Source organism: Opisthocomus hoazin, chromosome 3 (genome assembly GCF_030867145.1).
Source record: "Opisthocomus hoazin isolate bOpiHoa1 chromosome 3, bOpiHoa1.hap1, whole genome shotgun sequence".
Classification (NCBI taxonomy): Eukaryota; Metazoa; Chordata; class Aves; order Opisthocomiformes; family Opisthocomidae; genus Opisthocomus; species Opisthocomus hoazin.
In genome coordinates this window covers 102,696,435-102,709,609 of record NC_134416.1, presented here as the reverse complement: position 1 = coordinate 102,709,609, position 13,175 = coordinate 102,696,435, and the positions used below count along the sequence as shown (strand labels likewise).

Here is a 13,175-nt window from a genome sequence, read left to right as displayed (position 1 = left end):
ATAGTAGCAAACTGTCAAGTTTTATCTTCAAAACTATCTCTAAATGGTCAACAAGACCATGGTCAACATTTTACTTTTTAGATGAAGTCATGGGATGATTAGCAAAAGAATCAGTTTTACTTTGTGTGCTGTGTGTTTCTCCAAAGTGCAGAGTAACAATTTAGACAAAAATGAATTTCAGCAAAGGATGTAGTCAGCATTGCAGACTCCAGCTCCCCCACAAATCTTAATTTTTCATAAAGTTAACATAAAATTTGCACTGATACATTCAGATTTTTATCTGTTTTAAATGGATGCAAATGCTTTGACAATCCATGCTGTTAAACTAACATTAGTTTAATTCATCCTTTATGAATGACCTTCTGGGCTTCTGTTTCAATAATATTTGCTCTGAGAAATGAAAAAAAAAAGATTAAAAAATCCCTCTTAAATAACTCCCCCATTGTCTAATGTCTCCATATTAATCTCGCTTAGAATCATAGAATCATAGAATCACTAAGGTTGGAAAAGACCTCTAAGATCATGAAGTCCAACCGTCAACCCAACAAAACCGTGCCTAATAAACCATGTCCTGAAGTGCCACATCTACACGTTTTTTTAAACACCTCCAGGGATGGAGACCCCAACACTTCCATGGGCAGTCTGTTCCAATGCCTGATCACTCTTTCAGTATAGAATTTTTCATAATATCCAATCTAAACCTCCCCTGACACAACTTGAGGCCATTGCCGCTCGTCATATCGCTAGTTACCTGGGAGAAGAGACCAGCACCTGCCTCACTACAACCTCCCTTCAGGTAGTTGTAGAGAGCAATAAGGTCTCCCCTCTGCCTCCTTTTCTCCAGACTAAACAAACCCAGTGTCCTCAGCTGCTCCTCATCAGACTTTTTCTCCAGATCCTTCACCGTCTTTGTTGCTCTTCTCTGGACATGCTCCAGCAACTCCAAGTCTTTCTTGTAGTGAGCGGCTCAAAACTGAACACAATATTCGAGGTGCAGTCTCACCACTGCTGAGTACAAGGGTACAACCACTTCCCTTATCCTACTGGCCACACTATTTCTGATACAAGCCAGTATGCCATTGGCCTTGTTGGCCATCTGGACACACTGCTGGCTCATGTCAACCAACACCCCCAGGTCCTTTTCTGCCGGGGAGCTTTCCAGCCAGTCTTCCCCAAACCTGTAGCGTTGCATGGGGAAGCTATCAGTTCATAGCACTGTGACTGAAGTGCAGACCTGGCATTTGGCCTTGTTCAACCTCACACAGTTGGCCTTGGCCCATCGATCCAGCCTGTCCAGATGCATCTGCAGCGACTTCCTACCCTTGATCAGGTCAACACTCCTGCCCAATTTGGTGTCATCTGCAAATTTACTGAGGGAGCACTCAATCCCCTCATCCAGATCATTGATACAGATATTAAAGAGGATCAGCTTGCAGATTTAGCTATTAAATTAAACATACCTTCAGTGAAGCAACATTGTTGATTTGCAGGGCTTTATGCTTGGTTTGAGCCTTATGGTTTGGCTTCTCTAAGAACAACTTTCTTTTAATGGAGTTTTCATCTGAAGCCCCAGCCAGCCTTATTTTGGCTGTCCTCTAAGCCACAGTCTTTGTGCTTAATCAGACAGGTACAATCAGCCTGTGGTTTATGCGAAACCTGTTGCCCATCTCAGACCCCCTCCAAAAGACATTACATTTATCAGATTCTGTAGCATCAGGAAAATAATTAAGTTGTTTTGATAACTGCTCCAGCCACTGCCTTATTTTTGCCATCATTACAGTGAAGACCTTCCAAAGCTAGTACTTGAAATAAGATTTGAAAGAACTATACAAGTTGGTAATGCAAATTGCAATAAATAGAAAATCAATGGCAAATAAGAAAAAGCAAAAAAACCATGACTCTAAATATTTTTTTCCTACCTACTGGTTTTCAGCTTACTCTTCTTGAAACAACAGCTTCACTTAGGAAGTTACTTTACCACAACACAGCTTCAAGGTTTGGTGCTTATTATGCCCTGTCCTGATTTCAAACCTTATGCTTTGACATACGTACCTTTGAGAATCTGCTTCTCAGTTTTTACCAAGAGTTGGGAATGCATCTATGTGTCTTGGAGCATGCACAGGGCAGGAGAATTGCACTCAGATGGAGTAAGGTATGAGATAGACAGCTCTACAGTATACTTTCACTGAGTGCCCTTCAGTTGGTATAACAGCTTACATTTCCAATACCATCTGCAGAATAGAGAAACAGTATAGTGCTGTAAATTAATTTCAGCATGTTTTTCTTTTCTGTTAGTTAACTTTGCCAGTGAATAAGCAGTAGCAAAGGACCTTAGTGATAATTTAAGTCAAGCAATGACCTTACCTACCTTCTACTGCTGTTCATTTGAAAGTTTAGTTTTAGATAAATATTTAAAGTATTTAAAGAGTCACCAGTTAACAACCAGATTGTGAAATGGATGTTGAGGAATAAATAGATTTCTTCTTCTGAGGTGTGTACAGTCTCCACAAAATATTTAGCTTATAAGTTTGCAAAGCAGGATCTTCAGAAAAACACATCTTTTTAAATTATGATTTGAAGTTTTGTGGCAGAGAAGATTGTGAATCAATAAGCATTGAACTCAAAATCATTCTTGTTTTAGGTTTGAAATGCATTCAAGTAAAATTAAATATGTTGAAAGGATGGTAAATAACTTAAAATATTTTGAATATTTCTGGAAACAACATATAGCTGAACAACTTAGGAAAAATGCACATTTTGAGATCCGCTTCCTTTGAATCAGCAGACCTATAGTCTGGTTTTATTTGTTTGGTGCTGCAAACCTGGAAGCCTGTTTACATATTTCAGGCCAAAAAAGACTCTTTGATCTGATTACCACATATCTTAACATCTTACTCTATTAATCTTGCATTATGATGCAAGACTTTTTGAAAAACATTCAGTCTTGATCTGTAGAGATCTGTCTACAAGTATACATACATGTATGTATATAAACACATAAAATTGCAATTAGAAGTAATAAAATACTCCTGTTATTGATGTATTCTTCAGACCACTGGGATGACCTCCAGCTGTAAATAGTACAGCATTGGTCACTTCAGTATAATTTCAGTCAGTGCAGTACTTGTCCAAAGTTAGAGCATGGGTAACTAGACAAGTTCAAGGACACCCAAAACAAAAAAGACCCCCTTGCCCCACAGGTCCCTTTAACACCCCTAGTCTAATCTGACAGTTGTAGATGCTGGGGCCGGGGCGGGGAGTGTAGAAGAAGAAAAAATTACAGTGACCAGACCTGTATGTTCTCTCAAACCAGCATCCCTTATTGCCACTGAGATAAAGCACTTGGGTAGACAAACCGTTGGTCTCTCCTACTAGAATATATCTTATATGCTTATTAGTGTAGAGATGAGGCCAGATCAACTAGTTCCATGGAGAGTAAGGGACAATCCATGCATATGACAAACTCATATTGCTTCCAGGGCCAGAGCTTTTATTCCTGTCTATGTCTATGCACATATTTTGGAAATACAGTGCATTTTGAGTGCCTCTGAAACAGCAAGAAATACCACACACGTGGGCAGATTTCACTCAGAAGTTTCTGGTGAGAGAAAAATCTATGAGAAGAATATCCTCTCTTAATTGAAGCCTTTAAAATAATGACGGATTTACTACCTGTTCCAGGGATTGCTTAAAGTGACAGTGCTTGATGTTGTGATGTGATAATTTCTGACCTGTGGACGTAACTGGTGGCTATAGTCACTTCCTGTAAACCTGTATCTCATGTTACAGGGTATGGGAAACCATAAAAAAACTAGTTTGGCTCTTTTCATCAGGCTGAAAACCTGCAGTTCAGTTGTTGGTTTGAAGAATAGGGAGAGAAGAAGAAGAAAACAAATTATATGTGCTCTGAAATCCAATTCTTTGTACAGACGTGAGAAAACATCCACTTTTCCAGATTTGACTGCAGCCTAGCATACAAGGCACAGGAGATGTTGAAGGTATGCAGGGGACGAAGGCACCTGAGAAAAGAGTTCTGGTTTCCGGGACTCCCCCCTAGCTATGGGGAGATGTACGCAGAGGGAATGAATTTGCAGTTTGTATCAGCAGAATTAAAAGACTACTGAGAATTCTGCTGAACCCTTCCTGAATGAAACCAGATTTACCCTTTGCTACTAAGTCAAAATCAGCACCTGCAGCTGATGTCAGCACTGTTTTTCACAACATCATTCTCCAGAGAGTTTGTAACAATAGACAGCTGAACACGAGAACTAGATGCTGGAAAACATAAGATAAGAAAAGTAAATGTCATTTGCCTTCTTTAATATACAGTCACTTAGGCTACCATCACACAGAGTTTGGCTGTTTAATTAAGAAGTTCATGCTGATGTCACAAATTCAAGTCAGGTAAATAAATTGCCATTTAGCACCTACATAAAACTTATGATTAAAAAATACATAAATAGAAAATTAATGCAATGCAGATAACTGCTGCTACAATCCACACTGAAAAAGACACTGCATTTATGAAGATATCCAGAGTTTTTAATCAGTTAAAATGCTGATGAAGGAGAACATTGGCTGGGCTGCTGGTGGTGCTGTATCCTAGCTGCTGTGAATCTCACAAAGGTCTGAAACCACAAAATGGGAGCACTGGTTAATATCCTACCTGTCACTCGCACTCAACACTAGCACTCAACACATGTTCTGTGAGATTTTAGGGTTGGGTGGGATGGTACAAGCTCTTATTTCAAGTATACTTCTTGCAGTTTTTGTATGAATTATTTTGTTTTAGGTAATACTTATATATCCTCCTACACAAATACTGTCTTCTTTCCCACTTGTATATGCATATCTTTCTTTATTTGGAGTAAGCTTAGAGTAGTGACAATTACAGGCAAGTTTTCTGGGGTCAAATAAAATTGTGCTTTAGTACATACTGGGCAGACTTAGAAAACTCAGTCTTTCTGTGCCAGTTTCAGAGTAAATAGAGTAGTAGAATCATCATATATGAACAGAAATTTGATGTAAATAGGCATGTGGCTTTGTAAAAGTAACATACACTTGAGTCCGTATTTTGCATGTTTCTTCCCTCAGCCCAGGAGCTTTAGCTAGAAACTGTGTTTAAAGATGTTTGAGGAATCCTAATAGTACAGAAACTTTCTTTTTTTCCTCTCATTTCTGAAAGGATCACTTTGGACACACCCGAATAGCTTATGTTTCCCTGTTCCTTCCCATTGCTTACTCTTTATGCTTATTGCTTTCACATTTAAGAAGACATAAGCATATTTGAAAGAATCATACTAAATGCGATAGTTAATGGCACTTTGTCCAGTTGATAGTTTATGCCATATACAGCCTATTATGGTTCCCCTATACATTTTCCAGTCAGTAGGTCTGGATATATTGCAGCCACAACTCAACTTTTTGTAGCTGTCAAACCACTAATAAAATGCTTCATTATGTTAATTTTATGGGAAAGTTTTTCAATCTGAAGTTATACATGGCTTGAGTCTTTTGCCTTAAGCCATAAACGTTATGAAAGGTAAACTCCAGAAAAAGACTTTGTAGCAAAGGCAAAGTTGTGACTGGTGTATGGAAAGCACCTTAAATGTATCAGGAGCTAAGAGGTTGAATATAAAGTGTTTTGGGGGTGAGGGGGAACGTTTTCCATCTGAAGCGTAAACTGCACATGAAATAGAACAGAGATGTATTTGTACAGCTGCATTGTGGTTTAGCTAAAACTTAAACAGAAATACATTTGGTATAAAAAGACAATATCAGTGTAACTCATGCTTCAGTTTTCATTCTCACGGGGGGGGGGGGGGGGGGGGGGGAGGAGATCCTTGTCTTTTACACTTTCCAGGGTTCACCTGTTGACTTGCAATAGCCTCAAACTAAAATAACTAGCACCATTTACACCTTACACTTTTATTGTTATGCCTCCAGCAACTGGAAGAAAAAAAACAGCAAACAAACCCTAATGTGCTCCTTCAGGAAAGACGTTTGAATAACACACATTGAAGCAAAAATATATTGCAGCCAAAATTAACAAAGAGCATGCAATAAGCTACAGCTCCAAACATCTAAAATACACATACAGGCATACACAAAATTATCATAGCATTTTCATTGTTGTTGTAAATGTAGATGCAATCTAACTTTCTTGGTGAAGGTGAAAAGAAATAACAGAAAAGACGGCAGTAGAATAGAGAAATTGCTTCACGCAACTATAATATGAAAGTGGAATTAAACCCTTTCAATTATCGTAGCAAATTTACAGAAATTATGAATATTCCTTCACAATTCTACAGGAGGAATTTAAAAAAAATGTTGTAAGGACATTAAAATTATCTGATGTAATTTGTAGGACTTTTGCTCTAAGAACTGCTTATTTCTACACGCACAGAACAGTAAATAGCAAGTAAGGATGAACACCCAAGTGCAGTATTGCACGATACACAAGGCAACATTGTTGATAGTGAACACAGGAAGGAAGGTAACATGCCACAGCTATATCTAACCTTTGGGACCCAGAACTACTTCCCCATGTCAAGAAAAGACTCAGTTTTGCATCTTCCTCCCATTCCTACCCATGCTGGTTTGAGGAAAGTAAGTAAAAATAGCTGAGACAGATAGGAACCTCTGCTTTCTCTGATGTGTGACCAGGATGTTAAACAGTTTGGAGTTTCAGGCGTTTGGGCCTGGGACTAGGCATGCCCATGAATTCACTTGTCCTCCAGGTCAGACATCAATCACCTGCCTACCTGTCTGGCAAGTTTATGACACATACGAAAAAAAAGATTTCTGACTTTAAAACTCCGTATTTGCGCCTTTTGTTTCTCCCACGTGCATCTGCATTCGCGGTGTGGTTGCAGGTCCATGCAGCCCTGTACCCTCAGCACACCCTTGAAGAGGTTCACTTGTGTTCTGGTAGTAGTTTCACCACAACGGTATGGAAATCAGTGTGGTCTTCATGTCCCGCTAAATATGCAAATGTCCCAAAATAGTGACACTAAAAAGAGTTCAGTTGACAGCAATAATCCCCCAAGTATCTTCGCTTAAAAAGTAAGGAAAGAACATTGCTCACACTTTCTAGAAGGCATTTACAGGCAAAGAGGGTCTAAGACAGAAGACAATGGGATATCAGGATTCCTCTGCTGGAGACAACTGTGTGGATGGAGGCAATGGAGGTAAGAAATCTATAGTAATAGCCCTTTTTCAGTACCATGATACAGAGACATATCCTGAACCATCTAAGTTGTAAGCATTAGTAAAGTACCTACCACAATGTAAACATGGATCTGCCTTCTCCTTGATATGTCTTTATTCTTCCTTTCCGCTCATCCCTCACCACAAAAGAGATCATACCTCTTCTCTGAATTTAGGCAACCAAATAAATGTTTTCACTGTATTTATTCATAATAATCTCAATAGTCATAACTAGCTCATCTTCTCTGTTTTCCCTTTTTCACCTGCAACAACAGTTGTACAGAAATAAATTGCAATTAAAATGAAATTTAAATGAAGTCTGGCAATTTCTTACTTCTAAATAGGGAAAACTCATTCATATTGTTATATAATTAGTTAACTGTGTTCATTAGTTCTCCCCTCTTCTGTTGATTATATGTCTGCCTGACTTTAGTGGTGTTACCCTCTATCACAAACAGCTGAGACCCAGATCAGCTGCAGAGTTTACAGGAAATTCAGTAAATTCAATTTGAATTAATAAGAAACAATCAAGTACTTGTAAACACGGGGCCTTTAAGGAACTCTTTTCTAAGGTAACAAATTTTTTTCTTTTTCCTCTGTGTTTTCTTTTGCCATTCCATACTAAATCCTGAACTTGATAATTTATGACATGGCTTTTCCTTCCAAAGAATGCTGGTATTTTATCTATTGTGTGCAATAATAGCAGTTTTAAAAGAAGTTATGGATTAGCCTTGGACATACTAAGAATGCATACTCAAATAAAATACTTCCTGAAACCACGCAGTTAGGTGTTATAATCATTTGCTAATAAACATTGAGTGCTACAAGAGGATGAAGTGTAAGCCAAAGAAGCAAGGTATTTAATATAGAGGAAGCAGAATTATGCTACAGAACTCAGATAATCTGTTGTTTGCCTGCTCATTTACTTACTGGAAATCACAGTAACAGGGACCCATGTAAATTTATGTCAAGGTTTTTCTAAGAAAATCAAGATCTCAATTATCACACCACATAAAAATACAGTTTCAGAGAACTGAATAGGCTAATTTGAGATACACACTTTTCCTATATAAATAAAGAAAAAAGATTGAGAGCTTATTTACAAATACGCCCATATTTGTAAGACATACATTTCACAGAAATAGCTAATTGTCACTCCCATAACCATTACTACTGTCTTTGTCTCTCATGATCCACAGGAAAAGTTGTGCTGAGAACATGTTTAGCCAGCCACACAGAAGACTACAGAAAAAGAAATGTGTGAAAAATTATATGAAGAAATCAAGATATTTAGCAGTGCATCTTCTAAGTTGTGTCTTCATTCCAACATATTTCAGATGACTTGATGCTGGATATTGAATGGAATGAGGATGGCATTTGTTATCAGTGTGGCCACTATATATTAAGTAACCTTATACATTTTCTGGTTTTGGTTTTGTTGGTTTGTTTACTTTCCTTTATCAAAGTATTTCATGGTTCTTCTCTGACCTGCCAGCTCTTCACAGAAAATGCAGAATGAATAATTTATGAGATGAGAAAGGACACATTTGACAAGTTCATTTTCCACCCATATAGAGTTTTTACTTGCTAGCCCACCCCACGACAAATAGAGAAAAAAGATCATGTAGAGTAAAACAAAACAAAATATTTCAACAGGAATGACTTTCTGATGCTAGTAAATGGCAAACCTACCCAGACCTGCTGAGTCTGTAAAATGCAGAGGGAAAACACAGCAGTCAAAGATTACTTCAGATCAAATTTATTAATACTATTTTTTTGGTTTGAACATATGAGCCTGCTTCACACATAAACAGTTTACTAATTAAAAAAAAAAAATCACAAAATATTTTGTGTGTAAAATTATTTACTATAACTGGAAATAGGATTTAGAAAATTTCTCTTTTCTTGTTCCTTGGTTTTAATGAATTAAGAGTATGGTGTTTTGTAAACATATTATAACACATCACATTTTTCCATGTGATTCTGAGTAGGTGCTTTTCTGTAGGCGCTCTGTAGAACAATTAAAATCTGAAAAGGTGAAATTATATCGTATATCATACATTCAAAACACCTAAGCAGTTTATAAAAGATTACCACTCATAAAGAGGCACAGTATAGATTAGTAAAAATTAAATTGCAGTATCTTTTTACAAATGTATATGTCCCTACACTTCTTTTGCATAAACATCTACACTCCTACATGGAGTTGTTTTGTCTCATAAATTAAAAACATGTTATGTAAGTATATAATTCTAAAACAGTGAGAGAATTTTGGATTGTTCTGTTTTACACAACTAGAATTTTATTATATAAGATGATAGATAGTGTTTTGCTTTACTTAGTTATTGTTAAATATTAGAATTGTCCCATTTTTTTCCCCGCAAATTATGATGTTGCAAAATTATTTCACAGATTATTGAAGAGTCTTCAAATGTGAAGTGCAAAACAAAACATACACAGGAATTCAAAACTGCTACACGTAGAATAAGTGATAGTTTGCAACTGTACTTCAAGTGATCTGCTAATAGAAAATTGGCAATAGCAGGTGGAACACTTCATTGCTAGGAAATCGTATTCTACTACCAAATTTGTCATAGCTGAAAACTCTGTTTATCATTTGGTAGAAGCATGACATAAGCAGGAAGCTTAAAATACCCATCACGGTTTGAGCTGCCTGACATATTTGTAGACAGTTTGAACAGACAGATAAAATAAATTAACCTGTTCTCTGAGCATCCATGTGTAGTTGAGGAGCAGGGTAAAGGAATGGCAATGGACAGATGTGATTTTTTTCCACAACCACTTGTTAGTGCAGAAAATATCACCGTTCCCACTACTTGCTCATCGTCGCCCCTGTTCAAGAGGTTATCATCCCTGGATTACCAGCAGAGTTGCTCACATGAACAATCAAAATGAGGTTAGCAAGCTAACACTATTTACATTCACAGCCTGGATCTCTGCTACTCATCTGCATCTGTCTTCTTTTAGTATAAAGGGCCTCTTTTCAGCAGAAGACCAGCCCTCCAAGTCTAGAAAGAGTTTGTAGGAATAAAAAATTTCAGTTAGCAAAATATATAATCTTAGTAAGTAAAGTGCTAACTTTAAGTCAGTTTATAGTCTCTGAAAGATCTTTTAGGTTCAGAACTGCCTGGGAAAAGCATTTCATAGGTTTCCAAATATGAACTATATTATTACCATGGTTTTGAATAAAATTATATTAAAATAACATTTCAGACATAATGAACAATAAAATGTATATTATGTAATTCTTATTTCTGATAAAATTTCACATATACATTATATGCATAGTTAAATTAAGAATTTTGTTTTGTGTTCTAAATCAAGACGAACAATATAAAAATCTCATTATACCCCCTTCTTTCTCTCATTTTCTAGTTCAGAACCATGTGAGATTTTGTTTCAGTAATGGCTGCTTGTTTTTAAAGTGGGAAACTTCTAGTGTCTCTGGACATACTCTGTTCTTCCCATGCATAGCTGTCCTGACAATTAAAGATCAAGGCTCCTAGAAGTTAGGTGTCTTTCTTTGCAGTCTGCCAGGCAGGCTGGTATGGAGATAATAGCTGTGGGCCAGAGTCCATTAATTCATATAACAATAAGCAAGTTAAATAAATTTCTATCAATAAGAATGTGCGGAGTTGGAGTATCTACATGTGCAGGAAAAAAAGAAAAGCCCCAGGGAGACTGAGAGAAATTATTTTAAAAAATTATTACAAAAAGTAACTTTGTAAATACAGGTCAGAATATGCAGCTACTCAACTTTCGAGAACATACGTATTAATGTAAGCACTTACATGATTAATGTTAGTATTATAAATGGTTTAATAAATTACAGTCAATGATGACTTACAGTGTAGGAATCAAGAAATAATTCCCTATATTCAGTGTTGAGAAAGTATGTTATCCTCACAGAGGCTTCAGCCTCCCTCATGCATTATGTCAAGTGATTTCCTTTCTCCTGACCTACGGGACTGAACCCTGACTGAACTTCCAGACATGGCTCTTGCTCTGGCTGCTGTGCTGGCTGGCTTACTGAGGATGTTAAGGGAGCACATAACAACACAGAGCATCATAACAGGCCTTTGGACTTTTTAAAGACTCAGAAAGAACCTAGACTGTCTTCATGAGAAAACTAAGTTTAGGTGCTAGTCATCAGTCCTGAGGTCTGATTCTTATCTGGCATATTTTGAAAAAGCTTCTACCTCAGGAAAAAAGAAGAAAGTTACATTTATCCCACAGGGTAAGGAATATCTCAACAAGAACAAGTGTGCACTGTTTCTTAGGGACAGGAAATTGTCCTGTGTGGCACAAGGCAAAAACATCTGACTGAAAGAAATACATTAAATTTTGTACTTGACAGAAAAATAAGTCTAATCTTTTTCCCTGAAAATAAGAATCAAATGTGAAAATAAGATCAAATATGAAAATAAGAATCAAATATTTTAATGCACTTTGCATATTGATAACATACTTCTCCACATTCTGTGTCCAGATATCCATACAATATTTGTTTATTTTGTTTATATTACCTGCAGAGTTGGCAAGTTGACAGAGATGATTTTTTAAGTGCTGTATCTACATTGTATACAATTCTTTCAACCCCTTGTATGCAATTCTTAAGAATTTTCACAAATATTTATTGCTAATATATACTGAATATATGAAGTGCTAAAACTGTTTGGATAGTCATTTCATCCAGTCTTATTTCTAGAAGACCATAACAATAATCAGATCATGTCTGGTGACTAATGTTAGGCTACAGAGTTAAACTCGGGGAAAAAATCGAAGTGAAGAAATTTTAAAAAATCTGACAAGATCACCCTTCATACAGATGATGTAATAAAAAGATACAATGGCTCAACTATGGAACAGGGAGATAAACGCTGGCAGGAACACAGAAACAAGGAAGCAAGTGGCATACATCAACGCATCTGTCTCTAGTGACTAGAGTAATATGTTTATTGACATTGAGCAATATTTACTCAGGTGGATGATATACTACTTTTTTAACTCAGAGAAATAAAAAAAATGCTGGGATAAGATTCTTTCTGTTCGTGTTTGAAATACACTCAGGTCACCAATCTGTGGACAGATGTGACTGTAAGCATATGTCTGAGGAAAATATACTACAGATGCTCATAAAAAGGAACTGTGGATCACTGTAAAATAAATTAGAGGAACAGACTTCTGAAAAAGAGTATTATGTGAGAATTTCTAGTGCCTGGGTCAGCTTCAATGGCTTGCTTTGGCTTTGGTTTTAGGCACTTTTTCATAATGGTGTTACATGGCAAACCAATCAGTGCCCGTAAGTTCACAGGGATACAGTTTTGAACTCCTAAGAAGAGGTGTAGTAGGAAAATGACGGTTAAACCCCAATTGATGCTTTGAAAATCTTCCCCCGACTGTTCTTAAAAACTATTTCTCCTATGTGGAGAGGACTAGCAGGAAGCAAGTAACTGGCTGAGGCAAGATATTCCTAAAGAAAAAAAAAAAAAAAAGGAATACAACTAGAAACAGAAGTTCCTTAAATTAGAATACGCATAGCTGATTTTGGGAAGTTCAGAAGGTGTAATCCTTAAGAGCCACTTCATCTATGTTGTGACAAGGTAACTGGTTGCCTCATCAGAAGCTACTAAATTGAAAGACAAGTGTTATTTTGCACATCGAAACTCTGGAATTTTACGCCCCCTGTCATCTTCAAAAAGGAGACTTCTGATAGTTTCTCGGACAAACTATTCAAAGAAATATCATTTTTTTGTTATACATTGATAATTTTAAATGCTACTCCATACATACTCCTGTGTTCTTATGAGTTTGTTTGAAGCTATTTTTTCTATATGATTATGTCTCAAATTTGCATTTTTTCCAACAGTGAAACAGAAGATAACCGCTGCTGACCTCAGTTACAGTCGAGATTGTACAAACTTATTCATATATGCTGAATGAGT

The 13,175-nt window shown here is 36.8% G+C and overlaps 1 protein-coding gene across 2 annotated transcripts in view; it reads left to right on the top strand.

The window, feature by feature from the left end:
- CDH9 (cadherin 9) overlaps positions 1–13,175 on the top strand; it is a 99,935-nt gene that overhangs the window by 39,069 nt on the left and 47,691 nt on the right. The window lies entirely within an intron of this gene.